This window comes from Pinus tabuliformis, chromosome 6, assembly GCF_031772625.1.
Source record: "Pinus tabuliformis cultivar Carrire ecotype Pingquan chromosome 6, CPIR1, whole genome shotgun sequence".
NCBI classification, from domain to species: domain Eukaryota; kingdom Viridiplantae; phylum Streptophyta; class Pinopsida; order Pinales; family Pinaceae; genus Pinus; species Pinus tabuliformis.
In genome coordinates, this window is record NC_142292.1 from 689955612 (window position 1) to 689977460 (window position 21849).

A 21849-nucleotide genomic window follows, 5' to 3' on the forward strand; every position below is an offset into this window, starting at 1 on the left:
CACTCTTGGGACTCTTACACTAAACGGTCTAAGGTCTAATTGGGACTTCTTATCGGGGAGATCCCCTTACATGTTGGCATGTCTAGCACCATCAACACACACACACACACACTCATATATATATATTAATCTTTGGCATATGAAATTGTATGCATTAAATTAATCAAAAGAAAATTTATTACATCCTTTACTTCAGTAAATTATGGTGGGATGTTACAATTGGTATCTAAGCCATGGTTACAACATTATGGCATGTTTAGAAGTAAGCCTAAAAGTAACAAGATTATGTTTTATGTTTCATATAAGTGAAGAGAGAGGATTTTGGTGATCTGATGTCTCTACCTATAGGACCAAGTTCTACATCCTCTTGATGACCTAATTCAAGAATGTTGATGCATTTAGGTGAAGAACCCTAGTACGGGTCTCCCATGTTATTTGAAACAATGCAGTGATTAAGAATGGAAGCGGCTAATTTGAGGTTTGACAATGAATGATTATTGAGAGATCAAGAGAATATATTTAAAAGTTTAAATAATCAGAAGAATGAGAGTAATTCAGCCCCAACCCTTGATAATGGGAATAAAGTAGGGTCATATATGGTGGAGAGGATAGTGTACCCAAGAAGAGTCTTCCATGTGGTTCTGAGGGTGGTAAAAATGTTGGAAATGAGCTCACTACTATGGGGGGAGTGAATCAATAGTGAAATCTTTTACTATATTTTTAATTTTTTTATCAAAACAACTAATAATCAGTAACCCAACAACTAACATATGAAACATGCTTAACAACAACATGTAAAATCAGCATGAACAATATCAAAACATGCACATAAGAGGACACACGTGTTTTTTGTGGAAAACCCCCTCTAAGGAAAAAAACATCCGCTAATGTTGTTTCTCATATCCTCTATTAAGTGTCAAACACATTTTTACATGGAAGATATAGCACTCACTAGCTAGAAGACTCGAATAATATGAAGTTCCTCTAGAAGCACAATATAGAAAGACTCTTCTCTCATGGTTCTATTAACACCCATTTGCCAGAAGCCACCACAAGCATGAACCTGACGCAACACTAATGGAATATATAGAAACATTATTGTGATAATTTTCCAGGTAGAAGGCCCCTACCTTCTCTACGCACTATCTTCTATGAAGCCTGAAATGCTTCAGCACCTTCATGTGAACCACATTTCATGTAATTTCAAACTGGGCTCTCAAATCTGCTCAACATGAGGAACCTAACAACCTGTCTGATCTAAAGATAAAATATGATATGCACAAACTAAACTCAAGTACAAATGTACAATTATCTTGCAAGGTACTATAAGTACTCACTCACTCCATCCATAATATCACTGCATCAATCCCACAACTCAATACTCTCACACAAGTATATGCCAAATTATCCTCAGCAATCTCCTAGCCAATACCATGGGAAAATACCATAGTTATGCCAATACCAAGGGAACTTGTACCATGGTAATATAAATACCATTGTAATACAAATACCAAGACCACATGTACCAAGGTAATACTAATACCATGTGTCATCCTTCTCCACACACATATAACTACCATGGTAATGTCGAAATCAAGGGCACATGTATAAATGTCAAAATAACAATCTAAACTTAAGAAACCAAACAGCAAACACCATAGAATATGAAATAAGCTAAACACACTAATTTGTCGATATCCAAGTCACCACCTGCAACAGAAACATTTTCCATAGAAACCATACATTATGCAACCAATCATCAAGCACTTGCATCAATCAAATATTTGCAACTCATGCTACCCGTTGACATCAATGCCAACAATCAACGCACCACAACTACCCTATTGATGTCAATCCCAATGATCATCACAACATCAATGCTAATAATCTCACAGTTTGGCATTTATGGAAACCCCATATGAACCATCCAAGCAACATGTGAAAAATTGATTTAGATACCATGTCTCCCTGTCTGACATCAATGGAAAATGGTTAAACTCATCAAAAATTCTACTACAATCATAATAGCTTCAGTTGCACACTAGTTGGATATGAACTACAAGCATGAAAATAAGAAGCAACAACCATAACTCACTCTCTCTTGAAGAAACAACAACACACTGAACTCTCGCCTGAAGTAAAAACAACAAATATGATGTTTCCCAACAATAAAAAACCTAATCAACAACTCTCAATAACAAAAATATAACATGAGTATTAAAAATAGTTTAACATGAGTAGTAACATCATCGTCAATTATTATGCATCAACACATATATAAAAACAAGCATGACCATAACCTCTCTCCTAAAGCAAAAATCACATTTTCCATGTCGTGGCAACAAAACAGATCACCAACAAACAAGAACAAGAACAAAAAACACAAACAACAACTCCATCTAACCAACAACATTTTCGAGCATCTGATGACCATCAACAACATAAATTCTCTAATCATAATAGAAACAACACATATGCATCATGAAAAGTAGTAACATCATTGACTTTACAACACCAATAATTAGACTAGTACTCTCTTATGAACAACTCCATATGAAAGTAGTATTATAGAAACTATTTCTCTTGACAATCAAGTCCTTGACATCAGCATGTGACAAAAATATTATCACATGGTTTCTGATCCATATATAGCAGTAACAGTGCTTTTTCATGATTGTATGCCTTATGATAAGATATACCATGGTAAAAAACAAACAGCGAAGGTGTAGAATACCATTCAACTTTTTGAAAGATAAGTACGAGAATAATTACAACATGTAATAGATGGTGATAAAATAACAATTTGAATTTTTAAATATAGGTCCATTGAGCTTTCTTTCAAATGAGATATCTTTGCATAACAATCTATCAAGTCACTATGAATTTTGACCAAATGCCGAGGAGACATTTTCTTGAAGGAGGTCCTCTTAAATTGTACATTTTCTCATTGATGTTGCCTCCCCTTAGACTGGGTTAGCCTTAGTTCCTTTATGAGTCCACTGGTTGTTCCATTTCATTTAAAACTTTATTAGTATTAACTCTTTCTTTTGGCTTCTCCCTTCTTTTCGAGATTCTTTTGAGTTTTGCTTTTGGGATGTTTTGATGCATACTGGAAGTATTTGTGACATAATATATTTCTTCCATTTGGACTGAAGGATAGTTATAGGAAGCTTACAGTGTTTGGACATATGGATTAAATTATCATAGAGATAACATCTAATATTTCCAAGGAGTGGAAAGGGATCAAATTATTGGTTGGTCTGATTTCTACTTCTTGTGCCATGAACCCAATAGTCATCAAATTTATGTATGAAACCATTACATAAATCATGGTACCCGTAAGAGAAATTTTTGTACCTACATACTAATGGGGCTACTTTTCCTTGATTGAATGTTTGAGAATTCTTCTCATCCAATTGCTTCTTTTGTTGGGAAAATCTTGTCATTTTGATTCAACAATTAGTTGAAGTGTGACCAAATTCCTGACAGTTAAAACATATGATATTCCTCATACCTTTTTTTCACAATATTTGACTTTTGGTCTTGATGATTTCTTTCTTTAGTGCTTCTCCAAAATTCTTCTCAGGGCTCTTCAACTCTTGCCTCATTTTCTATTTTTACGTTTGATATGCTCCCTTCTAATCTTTCTTCAAGTTTCTTGCAATTACTGATATGATCCTTAAGCTAACTGCTAATTTCCACTTTAGGCTTCCTTGCCTTCTACAAATAATTGATGAGATCATAAATTTCTTCCTTGTAAGTACACTCCTTCTCATCGAGTATTTGCAATAACTTCTGCTGGTTTTTATTTTCTACTATGAGTCTTTTAATCTCAACTTCTAAGATAACTATGTTGCATGGGTATTCATTTTCATATTCTAAATTTTCCACAAATATGTTACCTCCACTTATGTCCAAAAAATAATAATGAATTGATTGGTTATCTTCTTCTATATCATCAATCTCAAGAAACTAATTATCACTATAGGGAAATGTACAACAAAATATGAGACAATCACTACATTCACCTTCATGATTCTTTACTAGTGAGAAGAGGGGTTCTTCTGAATTTAAAATCTTCCACCCTTGTTTGATGATCTTTCCTTTCTGATACTCCTTCTTGTTATTATTTTCCATGTCCCACAATCTACTCTCAGGCGATCAAGCTTCAAGGAGTGAACCTTACTCTGATACTAATTTTTGGAAACAAACTCACTAGTAAGAGTGTGGGGTGAATCAATAGTGAAATGGTTTATTAGCTTTATAATTTTTTTTTATCAAAACAACCAAGAATTAGTAACCCATTCACTAGCATATGAAGCAGACATAAAATCAACATGTAAAAGAACCATGAATAGTATAAAAACATGCACATAAGAGGATGCAAGTGTTCTAGTCAAAAACCCCCTCCATGGAAAAATACCACACATTGTTGCATCTCCTCAAATCCCTTATTAAATGCTGGATGGATTTTTACATGGAAGATATAACACCAACTAGATAGAACACTTGACCACTATGACAGTCTACTAGAAACACCAGATAAAAATATTATTATCTCATGACTCTACAAGCACCCATTCGCTGGAAGCCACCATGACCAGCAAGCCTTGCCCAACACTATTGGACACTGGAGAAATATGTTTCCTATTCTAATTTGCCAACTAAAATCCCACCACCTTCTCTACACATTGTCTACTTTGCAGCCTTAGTGCTTTTAACACCTCCACGCAAACCACATTTCAAGCATTTTCAAATCAAGATCTCAAATATTCTTAACATGAGGAACCCAACAACCTCTCTGATATGAAAATAAAATATGATATGCACATACTAAAGTCATCTACAAATGTACAATTATCTATGCAAGGAACTATAAAACTCTCTCACTCAATCCATAATCTCATTCCATCAATCCCACAACTCAATACTCTCACACTACTATATGCCATATTATCCTCAACGATCTACAAACTAATACCACTGGAAAATACCATGGTCATGCCAATACCAAGGGCACTTGTACCATGCTAATACCAATAACAAGGGAACCTATACCATGGTGATACCCGTATCAAGACTACATGTACCAAGGTGTTGTACTATTCAACAACCCCACCATTTATTAATTTAAGAGATAATATTATATTGATAAATGGGGTGCTTCCTTTTTGAATTATTAGAAATAAATTTCTAAATAAATATAAGGTATCAAGAAAAATTTCCTTTGTAAGTAGCTATTCTCGCTTTATTGCATATCGCTGGATCATCTATGTCGAGTGACCACCGTAATAGACTTATGGTATCATTAAAATTCTCATTAAAACTAAGGCTTCAAAATAAAGTACCTATTGCAATCGCATAGCTGCATTTACAAAATCATCAAACAAGCAAAACCCTTAGAATACGCGATTTGCGATCTTGCGACATAACAAGCCAAACACTGATCACATCGTGATGCTAACAAAGGCCAATATTGTGAATTATGAAAGGTTGGGAAATGTGCTATGACTTGGACATGATGGAAGTATGCGATAATTGTTATAAATTTGGTTAAGTCTGACACATAGTAAAAGGTCACTTTATGAAATAAGTATTCATTCAAGAAAAATGTGCTTAAAATGATAAAAGGTACACCGCTCACATTGCATATCGTAGAATTCTAAATAACTTCGATCTAATGCATAACCAAGAGTGTGATGTTTCAATTTGCAATATTGTGATAATATTTATCGCAATCCCATAATTAGCATCACGCTTCAAATTTATCAGCTTAAACTTTTTCCTTATAGATTTGCAATGCAATGGCTTAAATGAATAATAAAGGCCATAATAAAAGATATTAGTGCATATTTAATAAGTTTAAATGGAATTTATGTTTAAAACAGCTCGACGTGATTTTATATCTTTCATCAGCATTTTCGAATAAAACCTTATTCCTTGTCACCTTTTAGAATTAATTGTATCAATGTATTTTCACTATAATTTTCACTCTGTGTGTTTATTCTATAATCTCCATTGCTCAATTTCAGGGAAACCCCAAAGGAAGCAACATTTGGAAAGATGGTGACGAAGGGAAAGCTACTGTCTCTTAGAAATCATACATGATACCACTCTTCTCTGATACCACCTGCAACAAAGATAGAGGAACCACATCATGGGAAACTATGTATAACCTACTGGAAGAAGATAAACCTAGTTCACTGGAAATAAAGGCAACATCTGATGCCGAAGAATCATCTGACGCTTCCTACTTTGAGGCAACATGTTCATTTTTACACAGGATAGCTGCAAGACCTAATATATTAACATACACAGATATGGTAAAATGGGTGATTGATAATGTGAATATCTCATGTAGAATTTTTAGGGATGGGAGACATGAGGTCATAGGGTCTTTGACACCAGACAACTTGCACTAGATATTCCATCTATCAGAGCCTCAAAATATCTATGAAAAAGATTTCCTAGAGCATTTTTCCAAAGAGAACGATGACCCATTGGATGTTACACAGATGTGGAGGTTAGGGTCACGAAAATTCAAACAGGAGAAATCCTGTATGTATCAAATTGCATCCCTCTCGGCCCCACATAATTTCGTAGCTGAAATGATGAGTAGGTCATTTGGTAAAGCTGATAGTACCGAATTTCCATACAGTGGCTTCCATTAATTGATGCAGCGGTTAATGCGATGATTATGAAATGGAGTCATATTTTATTTGACAATTTAGGTATGGCTATTATGGAATATAGGAAAAAGAGAAATATTTACTGAAAGATATTCCTGGTTTTTATATGAGTGCTTATGTAACGGATGCCATTTGTATTTTCTCTTAATTTCTGAACATCGGTTGGAAGTGGAATGTATAGAACCCTCTCCCCATCCATGTATACCATAAAATCTTTTGGGAATCCCATTTCAATGCACATTTTTACAAAATCTTCCAGGGTATTATACTGCCTATTTATAAAACCATTTATGATAAAACAACCCCCAAGTTTTCTAAAGAAGTGAAAATAGAAATCTTACCAGTCAGAAGATGGTTCAGTGAAGAAACATTCAGTTACATCATAGTTTTTGGGAGCATTTATGCTCCACATGTCCTCCCATATTACATTACAGATAATCTATTGGCCAGAGAGATAGCTTACCAAACAGTAGGGGAGGGTTTAACAAAATCCCTGAGGAAACAAAAGAAAGCCATTTGGCTAGCCTTCCCATTAGAATGTAGTGCTTTCACACTACATGAGTATGGGCACACACTAAAAGAAGTAGAGATTATTATGTCTCTAAAATTGGCCACGTTTCTATGGCGACAGTATGACGCAAATCAAGTTGCTAAAGACATTACCACTATGTTTAAGGTCAAACAATTTACTCATGAATAGGATCCCTTTGATGACCTCTTTCAAGGAGCCAAAACATTTTCATAGGTCCTACATTTAGCATCATTACAATTAAGCCCAGATGATATTAATTCTTTTCATGTATATAGGAATAAAATATTGTTAAAGGTCCCACTTGACCTATTACAAATTGAATCAATAAGAGAACCAACTCCTGGAGTAAGCTTGGAGGGAAGTTCAAATGAAAATTATGATGAGGAAACGCAAGAGAAATCAACTCACGAGTCGAAATAGTTAGAACAACAATCTTAGAATGGAGAAGGGAGTCCTAATAAAGATTCTGAGGATGATACAAAAGGACATACTAAGGGAACGACCGAACAGGCCTTGGCCAAGAAACAGGCAGAGGCCGGTTCCACTTCAGCTTAAACATGGAAGATTCGAGTCATTGAACTAGACAAGGAATGGGAGAAATTCAATAAGAAGCTCCGAATAAGAAAAAATATTGAGGGAACATCTGAATTCAGACCCTGAAATAGACTCAACACAAAGAAAATATAGAGGCAACAGAGCAAGTGGCTACAATAACTCAAGATATTTAGGTTATTCTAGCTTTTCCCACTTCTGAAATTCTCTTGAGAATTGAAGAGATACCTCCATTAGATATATTCTGCAGTCCTATTCATAAGCTTGTAGTTAAAAGACAATGAAAGAAGAGGAAATTAGACACTATGACTATTAGAACTCTAGAGAATGAATCAATGGATGTTGTACAAAAAGACACTCCAGTTGACCAATCAGAAATTTTTACGAAGTTGTTACAGTTTGCAGGAGCATATGCCACACCGACTATTGATAAAGTAACATAAGTTCGATTGTTGCTAAAATAAAAATAACAGATAATTCTTCTTCTTGAACAACAATTAGAACGAGGGAAAACCAATCAGCAAACAGAACAACATGTAGCTCAACTTCAGAGGGAATTCGACCAAATGAGGTTACAACACCAAGAAATCATATCAGAAAAGGACTCAAAGATCGCCAAATGCAGGGCATGGTGGATAGATTTAAAGATAACCTCAAAAATATGAGTTCATCAATGAATAAATCAAGCTAAATTCCCTATTAATACAACAAGAAGATAAGTTCTGCTAGAAAATCTCACAAATCAATCCTTACTGTGAGACAAGTGATAAAGTGGCAAACCAAGTGTTGATATGACGTTTGAATATGTAGAAATCCATAAAAAGATTTATGAATTTATTACTTGGTAGGATTTTGATGAGGAAATAAAGGTTGATCTACCAAAAATAGAAAATCCCACAAAGACATTCTGCTTACAAATTGGGATGCATTGTTAAAGCAGGCAGAAAGGGTGACAATGAGAGTAGTAGGTGCATCAAGCAGTATAATTGAAGATGCTAATGAAAACCTTTACAATGTAAACCTTATCAAAGAGTGCATACCAAGTTCTCTCCCAAATATCAAACAACTGGAACAAAAGTGGAAACAAAAAGCTCAGATCAAGGAGGAAGCAATTAAACTACTGACCAAACTAGATTCGGAGATATACTAGCAGTATTTGGTAAAACAACATAGCCAGTGGATGACTCTGTGATGTTTAACTACCTCTGCACAAAAAATGGTGCTAGCTCTATTAGATGCCATATTTGTAGGACAGTTAAAACCCATAATTAGCCAACCACCTCAACTCAAACCAATGATCAACATTTGCGATCTCAATGATCAAGTTAGCTGACCAAGATAGTTCAAGTTGAAAAGAAGCTTGTCATTAGATTAATTATATTTTTAGCTTTATTTTTGCTTACTCTAAGGAAGGTTTTTTGAAACCTCCTCATCCTTTTTTTGTAATAATCTATGTTTGAGGCATGTATTATAGTATTTAAATCCCTCTCATGCATTTAGAGAAGGGTCCAAAATTTTATCAAAAACACTTTTTCAGACATTACGCTTCTGTATTTTTGAGAAGGTTTTGATAAAATTATTGGAACAGGATCTATTTTTCTTTGAATATCGAGCATGCTCTACTGAAATTACACTTATGTACTCTTAGAGTGTATTTGATTAGATGAAATTGGATAAATATTGCTGAGCCCATGACCATGACCTTTCATATATGTTACTTTTGTCGTCTGATTGTGTTTTATTTATGCATTAGAAATACTCTTTCTTTGATTGTATTATGTATGAAAGTATGAGTTATACTTTTGCATTATTGCCCTTTTGTATGATGTTTCAACTCTGATTCTTTATTGAATACATAAACAATTATTATATGTGATATAGTTTTCTCAATTGTTTTGTCTAACTATTTATCCAAAACAATTATCTTGAACGATTTCATTTCTTTTGGTAGTTGAATGATCTTTATTACCAATTTCTTTGAGACATCTCTATAGATTACATATTTTAGTTTATTCCTGGGTATATTTATAGTCAGATAATGTTAGATTAAGATATATGCATGTGTTTATTATTTATATTAGATTATACTTAGTTGAATCATTCTCCGTTATATCTTATATCACCCCAACAACATTATCAAATCAATCCTCTCTAGGAAACTGGTCCCATTATCCCTAGTTGGAGACACTATACCAAATGGAAAAGGAGCTACTTTTAAGGTCCCGACTGGGTGGTCATCCACCATGTTGTCACAGTGAATTTCGAGGTTGAAACATTCTAGAACTAGAAGGAGGGCCTGACTAAGAATGGAAAGAAAATCTAAATCAGGAAGTCATTCTAAGAGTAAAACTCCCTCACCATCACATCTGACTTCTCGGTCACATTCCAAATCCCCAAATCCTAAACGAGAAGTTGTCAAGAAACATTTGCAATCCACTAGTGTTTCTCCAAGGAAATCAGATCAACCTTCTTCTGCAGAAACTCCTGAATTTCGGTGTTTAATCACAAATTACAATCGATTTCTCTTTCTCAAGAAGAATCTGAATTATCTCAAGCCAATTTTTTTTCTCATTTTCCTTCGTCTCTAAGATTAAGTAGAGCACAGAGTGAAAAATTTCAAATTCCTCCATTTGAATCTCCTCTGCCTCCTCCTCGAAGGAAAACTAAGAAATCAGACTCTGAAACTCATAGTGAGATTCTTTCATCATCACCAGAAATACCCTCATTCATTTCATCATCTTTGTCACAAGCTCAATCATCCACCTCACCATCCTAGATCATGATCTACAAAGGTACAAGATCACAATCCTCCTCTACCTAGTCACCTTCAACCACTGGGATATCTTCTTCTACACAAATACCCATAATGGCTCAAACACCATGGAAAAATCCAGGAGTTGTTCAAATGGCAGGGCCATTGCATCCATTATCTTCTCATCCATTGAAATGGTTGCCAAAATTCAATCCTGATGATGGTCTTCTTGCCGAAGAACACATAAACAACTTCATGCTTTCCATGAATCTAAATGGAGTTATAGAAGAAGACACAGTTTTACGATTATTCCCTTATACTTTTCAAGGATCAGCAAGATCCTAATACTTTTCATTAACATCTAGTTCTATTGATAGTTGGAATGCATTTCAGGAACAATTCCTAACCAAGTTTGGAGATGACCATTCAACAACTACTCTTCTTAATGATCTCTCCAACCTAAAGGTAGAATCTAAAGAGCCGATTAAGGATATGAATTCCTGATTTAACAAATTATTAAATAAAATTCTAGTGGTTTATAAGCTAAGCACCGAAGTTCAAAATGAAAGGTACATTTCTTCTCTTCCCTTGAATGCAACTATTTTTGTAGACAGAGCTGCCAAACCAACTTGGGTAGAAAACATGAAAGAAGCCATAGATTTGAAAAAACACATTTTAGCTTTAGAAAAGAAGAATGCATTAGAAGAAAGAAAATCCACAAAGGTCACTTTCAAGGATGAATCTAAGAAGAAAGCACCTAAAGATCCTTTCGATCTTGAAGGTCTGAAAAAGGTACTTAAAACCATGTGTAATGAAATGATCGACATTAAAAAGCATGTAGCTAAGACTTCTTCGAGGAAATCTTTTAGAACTTACAAAAGAAATTCCCCCCTCTAATCCTAAACCTCCAAATACAATATCAAATGCTAAGTTAGATGTGGGGGAAGAAGAAGTATCAACAACTAAAGAACAAACTGATGATGAAGAAATAGGTGAAGTACAAGGAATGTGGGATTTTATTCTTCCTGTGTCAGATAATGAAGAATAAAAAGAAGCATTACCTGTCACTACCAGAGGCAAGAGCACTATTGATTTGCCACAAACAAATCAAAAATAGAAATCATCAACTCCTGCTCTAAAAGATAAATTAATAGGTGAGAAATTTTCTCCCAAATCTAGCCAATCAATTCATCCTCAATCCAATTCTTCACCTCCAGCTAAAACCTTGCTAGTATCTGATGAGATGGAATACAGCATCGTCGAAGACATGAAAAAGACTAGAGATAATATCATGTTTCATGAGCTTATCAAGCTAAAACATCAACATAAGCTATTGCTCAAAGAATTAATAATAGTCCCCACTTCTCCTCTTCCTGCTGCTATAATTTCTCATGCTTCTCAAGAAATGGGTAGGCCTCCAAGTACTTCATTATAAAAAATGAGTTGAACTGATGTTTCTTTAATAGGTGGTAGAATTAAATCCCATACATAACCTTTTCTTTTGACTTTTGATTTCTTCAACAAGAATTTGCACAATTGTTTATTAGACTCTGGAGCCTCATCCAACATTTTACCAAAATTTGTTTGTGGAAAATTGAATGTCTAACCCTAGAAATCTATTGTTCCCATTGTACAGTTAGACCAATCTCAATTCGAATTCATAGGAGAAATCAATCAGGTTACTATTAGACTCTCATCAAACCTGAAAGTGCGTCAAGTGATTGACATTCTTATGGCTGACATCCCCGAATTCTATGGCTTGATCCTTAGTAGGGAATGGTCTGAAAACATTCATGGTTATTGCAGAATATATTGGTCCCATATGTGGCTTGCTTATAATGGTAAGCCAAATCAAGTAAAGTTCAACCATGAAAAACATTTAAAGTATATCGTCATAGAACGGGAAGGAGAAAATGAGCATGTCACATACAATAGTAATATCATTGGAAATTATTCAGTTGAATCATTTTTAGGCAATTTTAATGCCCATACATCACCTTTCTTGGAAAATTCTATCACATCACAAATCAAAAATTATTCTCAAAAATATTCTTCTAAATGTATAAATTTTGTAGATAAACCTTTAGTCAATTATTTATTTTGGAAATTATTTTTTGATGGATCTAATTCTAATGATGGCGCTAGGGCAGGTTGCATATTATTTAGCCTTGAAGGAGAAAAAACTATGTTGGCATGCATAATTGAATTTGAATGCACAAATAATACTTCCGTGTATGAAGCATTAGTGAAAGGGTAGTATAAATCCATTGGCCTTGATATTAAATACCTTCATGTATTCGGAGATTCGGAAATTGTAATCAAATAGGTGAGGAATACAATTCATTGTCTTTCTCGACATTTGAAACATTATAAATCATTAGTCCAGGACCTCACCTCACATTTCTTAGCATGCGGCATTTCCCCAATCCCAAGACTTCAAAATGAAAGTGTCAATCTTTTGGCTAACATTGCATCCAAGCTCATACCATTAGGAAATTATTTTTCTAATCGATTCTTTGTAGAATTAATTTTTAGACCTTCTATTCCCGATAACATCACCAATTGGTGAGTTTTTAATAATGATCTGTATATCATAAATTTTCTAACATCTAAAGGTTGTTGTGATGACCAAATAATAGATGAAGACCAACACGATAGCCAGCTTAAGAAAGAAACAAGCATAAATTTGATACCTAAATCTGTGGTTAAGATAAAGTATCTGTATGATCTTAAGGACAGATTCAAGAAACCAACTAACTCAAAGCTTCAAAGTTAAACCTTGATGTTTTATTTAGTTGATCTTAGAACTGACCTTAAGCCTAAAAATATTAATCTGGGTCTTGGTCTTACACCCAATAAGGGATTAACCTTTACTCATTTATTGAAGAGATATAAAAATGTTTTTTCTTCAAATTATGAAGATCTTAAGACATATGATACTTCCATCATTCAACATACCATTCCTATGATATCCAATGAAAAGCCTATACAACAGAAGTTGATAAAGATTCACCCAAACTTAGAAAATCAAATCCAATTTGAAGTGAATAAACTTCTCAAAGCCAAAATAATTTTTCCTGTCAGACATTCAAGGTCAGTTTATAACCTAGTTCCATTCAGGAGAAAGAATGGTGATATTAGAATTTGTATAGATTTTCCCAATCTCAACAAAGCTTGTCAGAAGGACAACCTTCCATTGCCTCCTATGGAACAGATATTGTAGCTAGTTGCAGGCTCAGAATTAATGTCTTTTCTGGATGGATTTTCAGGCTATAATCAAATTCTCATACATCTAGATCATCATCTAAGGACCACATTTAGAATGAAATGGGGAGCATACACTTACCAAAAGATTCCATTTGGATTAATCAATGCTGGTGCAACATTTCAGCGAGCCATGGATATAGCTTTCAAAGATTTGGTGAATAAAACAATGGTAATTTATTTAGATGATATAACTATGTATTCAAAAAAGTGCAGTAATCATTTAAAGGAACTAAAAAAAAATATTTGAATGTTGTCGGAGATATGGAATTTCCCTACGTCCAAAGAAATATTTCTTTGCTTTAAGTGAAGGTAAAATTCTTGGATTTATTGTATCTAAAGATGGAGTTCACATAGATACTGATAAGATAAGAGAAATTTATGAAATCTCTTTTCCTCATAACAAAAAATCCATGCAATCTTTCCTAGGTCAGATAGATTTTGTTAAAATATTTGTCCCTGATTTTTCATGAATTGTTTTACCCCTCCAATCTATTATCAAGAAAAACTATGTTTTTAAATTGGGGCCTACTGAGCTTGAAGCTTTCAATCTTATCAAACAAGCGATTATAAATTATCCCTCTTTAGCAACTCCAATTTTTTCTAATCATTTTATTTTATATACTTTTGCTTCTGAAACATCATATGCAGCTATTTTGACTCAGCTCAATGATGAGAAAGCTGAAGCACCAATTTCTTTCTTTAGCTCTAATTTATAGTGTGCTGCATTGAATTATTCAGATGTTGAAAAAAAAGCTTTTTCTTTTTTCAAATTAATAAAACATTTCAGATCTTTCCTTCTTAAAACTCATAACAAAGTAACAGTTCCATTCTAATTAGTGAGAAATTTACTACTGAAAAGAGAATTAGGTGAGAAAAGAGAAAATTGTGTAACAACGCTGCAAGAATATGACATTGAGATTAGACCAGCTAAAATTGTTAGAGGTCAAGGTCTTTGCAGAATGTTAACTAGAGCATCCAACCTACCAGCACCAGAAGATTCAGGTGATGGTATGCGAATATGTAAGGTAAGCCTCAACGATATTGAATCTAAATATGATGATATCATCTTTTATTTGAAAAATGGATACGCTCCTATGTAGCTTAGTTACAAAAGGAAAAAGGATTTGAGATTAAAAACTAAGCAATACGAAATCATTAATGATGTTTTGTTTAGGAAGAATTACGATTATGTTCTACTTAGGTTCCTTAAAAAATATGAGGTAGAAAAGGTTTCGCAGGAACTCCATGATGGACCAGCTCGTGGACATTTCGAAGGAGGCACAACAGTGAATAAAATCTTGCATGCTGGCTATTATTACTCAACCTTATTCAAATATGCGCACGAATATTTAAGGAAGTGCAAAATTTTTCAAACAACTTCTTGAAGACAAAGTAAACCTAGATTACCCTTACAGTCGGTCAACATTGAACAACCATTTGAGCAATGGGGACTAGACATAATAGGTGAGATCATTCCTCACTCTTCATAGAAGCATATATATATCCTTACAACAACTGATTACTTCACTAAATGTGTGGAAGAAATTCCACTCAAGGTAGCCAATTCTGAAAACACCATTGACTTTACCAATCAATTTATTATTAGGAGATTTGGCCTTCCAACTACTCTCATGTTTGATAATGCATCCTATTTCACAGGCAATGCTATGATAAAATTTTCTCTTAAAAGAGGTTTCGATCTTAAATATTTTGCTAATTATTATCCTCAAGGAAATGGTTTAGTTGAATCAATGAATAAAATTCTCATAAGGATCATCAAACGAACTATTGATCAGAGTCAGAAAAAATGGCATAAATCTTTAACATTTGCTCCATGGGCAGATCAAATAACATAGGAGGATTCAATAGGAACTTCTCCTTTTAATTTGGTCTATGGGAAAGAGGTTGTTCTTCCTACAAATGTAGCTATTGCTTCTCTAGCCTTGGTTCAATTTATTGAAGAAACTCCTTCCTCTTCTATTTAATTAAGGCATTCACAAATCCCCAAACTCGAAGAAGAAAGAGATAAAGCCAAGATCATACATCCACATCATCAACGGTTAGTCAAATCTTCATTTGATGCAAATTCTATAAGTCGTAAATCTTTTCAACTCGAACCTTGTATTGAAGTGGGATAAAGTACACGAGGAAAAAGGTAAGCATGCCAAATTCCAATGAATGTGGCTTGGCCCATTTCAAATTGCGGAAGAAATCAGCCCATCAATGTTTCTATTGCAAGATTTATCAAGCAAGAGAGATTCTCTGCCTATGAGTGGGGAGATTTTGAGGAAATATTTTCCATAGAAGATAACCTCTTCTATCTTTTGTACACTATTGCCTTTAATTTTCCTCGAAAAATGAAAGTTAAATAGTATTCACTTTCGGCCTTTCAATAAAAAATCTCGTTAATATTTTGATTTTTCGCTTGTATAAGTAGACAATTGTTAAGAACATAATTATGACAATTGAGAAATAAGATAAGTTCTATTTCTTTGAAATTTTCTTGTTTTTCACCAAAATCATTTATCCTTTGTGAAACAGCAACTTTAAAAAGAGACCTTTGTTCTATTATTAGTCAAGAAAAGTATCTTTAACAAATCAAAGATTCTCTACAGATAAGCACCTTTAACTCTATAATTGTCATCGAGAAACTCTTAGGGAGTCAACGATTCTCCTCATCTAGTAAACTTTTCTCTTTTTGTAGCATACTTCTAAAATATACTAAAAATTATAACATAAGAGGTGTCATTAAAAGTTGGCTTACCATGTTCATAGGGAAATAATAGTTCGACATTACGAATACTACATATCAAAATAGGGTAATGCCTTACAATTATTTTAATCAAAAGACAAGGGGTCTCATTATGAGCCAGCTTGTTCAGTTGAATTACAACCAGTGAATGGGATTGTCACTTTTTGGCCACTAAACCAAGACAATTATTTTTAAGTAGAAAAAGGAAGATTTTAGAAGAAAAATAAACCATTTAAAAAAGAAAGAGAAGAGAATAACTATATGAGTCTGAATTTATCTCTAAAAAATGCACTCTTATCTGGATGGGGTAATGAATCATTGATGGCTAAAAGGTAACCCTGTCAAGGCTATGGATGCCTACTGGTAGCACAGGGTCTACTTGTGACAAATGAGTATATCTAAAAGCCAATCTGCAAGATCCCACTACTTTATACTTAAACCAAGTAAAGACTGTTATAGACAAAGGAATTTTCATTTTAAAGAGGATATCAAGTGGATGATAATTAGATGAGTTTTTTTTTCTTATTCAGAGGTATTTTACTTATCTTAAATTTCATGCAATTCCTATTTTATGAACTATCTTTATTTTGGAACATTTAGAAGTTTAAAAAAAAAACTCTCAGAGATAACTGGTTCCTCCAGTGAATTGTCAATTGTTGTATTGTTCAACAAAACCCCCATTTATTAATTTAATAGTTAATATTCTATTTGATAAGTCGGGACCCTTTATAAAAATCCTTTAAAAAACATAGCACTTAAGTTCTTCCTTTTTGAATTATTAGAAATAAATTTCTAAATAAATATAAGGTATCAAGCCAAAGTCCCTTTGTAACTAGCTATTATCACTTTGTCACATATCGCTCGATCATCTGTGTCACAGGTTAATTAAAAATCAGGATCCACAAATTGTGATAAGAGGGATCAACGTAATAGACTTATCGTACCTTTAAACATCTCATTAAAACTAAGGCTTCAAAATATAGTACCTACTATAATCGCATAGCGGCATTCACAAAAGAATCAAACAAGAAAAACCCTTACAATACACAATTTGCGATATTGCGGCATAACAAGCCAAACACTTATCGCATCATGACGCTTACACAAAGGCCAATATTGTGAAATATGAAAGGTTGCGAAATGTGATATGACCCGGACTCGATGGAAGTATGCGATAATTGTTATAACTTTAGATAAGTCCGACGCATAGTAAAAGGTTACTTTAAGCAATAAGTATTCATTCAAGAAAAATCCGCTTAGAAAGATAAAAGGTATGCCTCTCAAATCGCATCTCGTAAAATTATAAATATCTTTTATATAACGCATAACTGAGAGTGTGATGTTGCAATTTGTGATATTGTGATAATATTTATAGCAATTGCATAATTGGCATCGCCCACATCAAAATCATCAACTTAAAGTTTTTCCTTACACGTTTATGATGTGATGGCTTAAATGAATCATAAAGGTCATAATAAAATACCTTATTGCATATTTAATAAGTTTTAATGACATTTATGTCTAAAACGGGTCGACGTCAGTTGATATCTTTCATCTGCATTTTTGAATAAAATATTCTTCGTTGTCACCTTTCATAATTAATTGTGTTGGGCATGGAATCCCCTCGCAGCAGGTTTTGGGGCTCAAAGCCCAAGTTTTGATCAAAGGTTTTGTAAGACTCCATGAATTGCGAGCGTGGACCATGAAGTAGAGGTTAAGTTGTAGGGTTGTCCGACCTAAAATAATGTAATGCAATGTAAAGTCATCTCGGCCTACCCATGGTGCGTGGACCATGGGATTGTATAAATAGAGCGAGGCTCTAAGTTGTAAATAGAGTGGATCATAGAGTGAGTAGCGAAGGAATGGTTCAAGCTTAGAGTAGGATTCTAAGTGTCTTGGGTCGTAGTAGTAGGAAGAGGTGCTACATCTGAGTGCGTGGACCCCTGCAATTGAGTAGATAGGGCGGTGTCAAGTCTGTAAGTGGGATTAAAGATTAATAAAGAAGAAGTTGATTCTTATTTTTGTGTATTTTTTGTGCATTATATTCTTTATTTTTGTATTTGTTTATGTATCGTGCACATTAATATGATTGTTGAATATTATGTAATAACCATAAATCTTACACATACAATTAAAGTAATCAGTTAATTAGCAAGGAACTTGGATATTATACGAGTCGCGCCCCGAGTAGAGCTACGCGGAATCTTTGTCGCAAGGTGCAAAGGGATCCAAGTGCGCGTAGCGACAGGTCAAACCGCGGACCTCCCAAAGCCCATTAGACATCCCAAGGGTGCGAAAATTTGGTTCTAGCACCCTCCCATACTACTTCGGGTGAGACCTCAGTTTGCCCTCCATGGACTATTGTCGAAAGGGCCAATAGTACCAGGATTTGCTTGGCTAAATCACCACTGAACCTCAGTCAGGCCCATACAAGACAACAAATGGTTCCGTTGTCGGGATCAAGATCTGCATAAAGGATGTTTGATGTCGTGCCACTAGAATCCTACAAATAAATAAATTGAAGAGTGGTTGTACAAGAAGATTCATGAATTCGCGGCGCAGGGAAACATAAATTCACAATTATCTAAGGAACAATGGTTGGATTGCTATTTGTACACTGAAATCGATGAAATTTTCTTTGCATCTTTTCCGTTTGAGATGTATGAGTGGATCAAAACGTTAGCAGATAGCCAGCGAAGGTGTAGGCTCAACAAACTAAGAGTTTGGACTTCAGAACTAGTGCGCAAACTAGAAGCCTCAGAAGAGAAGATAACACAAGTTGTGAACCACTAGCTCGACTGAATAATAGGAGGATTTATCATTGATTTCACAGTAGACATGATTGTTAGCTACAGTGAGGCAAAGTGACATTTTCTCAAGGGATCGTGAGGTAAGTATATTAAACCTTGAACACTTGGATTAAGAGACTATTGTGTGAAAAGTGGGTTATGCGAATAAATTAATGTTTGGGACTACGTGAAGCAGAAAGAGATTCTATAGAAGAGGAAGTAGTGAGGAGTTGGAAAACAATCCCTTAATTTCACCCTTGTGGGAAAGCAAGGAGGAGCTCGTGAAAGTCTCTTTGAGAAGTACGGTTAGTTTGATAAGACAGAGAATTCCATGTTTACCACCCCCACCCACACCGCCACCCATTTCACCCTCCTCACCTCCATCTCCACCCACTCCACCTCCGCCACCACCGCAGTTCAGTATGGCGAGCGCGATCAAACTGTCGGTGTTTAGAGGAGTAGGAAATAAAGATCAGGACCAATTTTGGTTCGTGGTAAGAGCAGTATGCGAAGCACAGGGAGTCGTGGATGATAATATTGAAAAGGCTACGTTGGTGAGTGTGCTGCAGGATCGTCCATTAACGTGGTATATCAAGCATTCTAATGACCTCCCAAACATAGGAATTGCAAAGATCTAAACCATGCTAACCTGGGAATTTAGCAGGCCAAAACTAGAGAAACATTCAATAATTGGGTTTAAAGAGATCACGATACTTCCAGGTGAGACCCTATGGGATCTAGACCAAAGGCTAAAGAGTACAATCCGTGAAGCCAATATGACGTTAACAGATGCATAATATTGTGCATGGTTTATGGCCTCACTTACACCACACTTCAGGACGGCGCTATCACAACAAAAAAATTCCACCCAGGGCGAAGCATTGGAGATGGCAATGAGATTGCATGAGACCCCTATACAAGACCCTAGGTTGGGAGTCCAACAAATCCACATGCAACTGTAGAATATGTGTCTGGAGATGCAAAGTTTGAAACAGGACAGGACAACTTGGCCAGAGGTGCGCGAGGAAGTATGGTGCATAAAATGCAAAGGCCAAGGGCACAACAAGGACCACAGTCTAGTGTTCGCGAACTACTTGCCAGGGGGAGAGCCAATGTTATTAACACCGGAGGCAAAGGCAGGGCCAAGCATGGCGTCTGCATTATGGTGCGCAATCTGCCAGATAGGGGGAAAACATGCCATAGATAATTGTCATCTATTATAGAAGTATACGCAGACGACCCAACAATTCTTTTGTAATTTTTGTAGGTCAGTAGGCCATGTCGAATGCACTTGCTGAAGATATGAACTAATGATGGATTAGACTCCTGCCTATAGGGTACGGACCGAAACTTAAGCCCTCGACCCAAATACAAGGGATGGCGTGCGTTGGGTTTCAGGGACGCAGTCGGGGTTGAGGAGGAATGGGACCAGGAAGGGGTCGCAGACAAATAATTTGTTACAATTGCAGAGGATTAGGGCATTACGCCTATGATTGTACGAACCCGACTAGGATATCATGTTGGTATTGTAATTAGTTTGATCATGAGCCAGAAGATTGCCCTTCGCTGATAGCGAAGATGCGTGAGAAGGGGGTACTCCAGCCCCCTCTAACCCAGAATTTACAAATGATGAGGTCTGAACCATGCGAAGAAAACCCAAATGTAAATATGATTCTCAAGAGTGGTATGGCCATGGGAGATGAGAAAGGGAAGCAGCTAGAAGACATTGTGTGGGTTTGCAAAGCTCCTACAAAGGAACCCGAGTTTGACTTAGAATGCACGAGGGAGACATTCATGGAAGCTAAGAGAAGCTTCACGGAGCCTCCACTTCAGGTGGTAAGGATCAACTAGAACCAGTGATGGATCCTTCAATCCTCACTACCTTTCTGGAGACATGCATCAAACTGATGCACAACAACAAGGTAGTCAAAGGGCTATAGGAACTTCTCACTAGGTCCGCAGGGTCAGGAGAACCGCGTGTGGTCTGAAAACTTGGAAAGAATGCATTGCACACAGGGAGGGAGATGAGGTTGATTGTGCAAATAAGCATGTACGAAATGGATCAGGTAATCCTAGATCTGGGTTCGAACGTGAATGTACTACCAAAGAAAACATGGGAACACATGGGCAGACCTGCGTTACAATGGTCCCCTATTCAGATAGGAATGGTGAACCAACAGAAGATTTTGCCCATGGGAAGATTGCAAGGTGTGATAGTTGATATTGAAGGCGCGAGTGCGAGGGTGGATTTTGAAGTGATAGAGATTGTCGATGACAGCAATCCCTATCCCGTGCTACTAGGAATAGACTGGGCTACCGATATGAATGGAGTCATAAATCTGAAGAAGCACAAAATGACCTTTGAGAAAAAGTCACTATGTGTAGTAGTACCACTGCACCCAGCCGAAGGACTGTGATACACTGAACTTGTGTGCGGCGATGATAGTGATGATGATCTCAACTGTAACTATAAGATAACTGCACAAGGCAAGGATTGGGTGAATCCGACTGTAGAT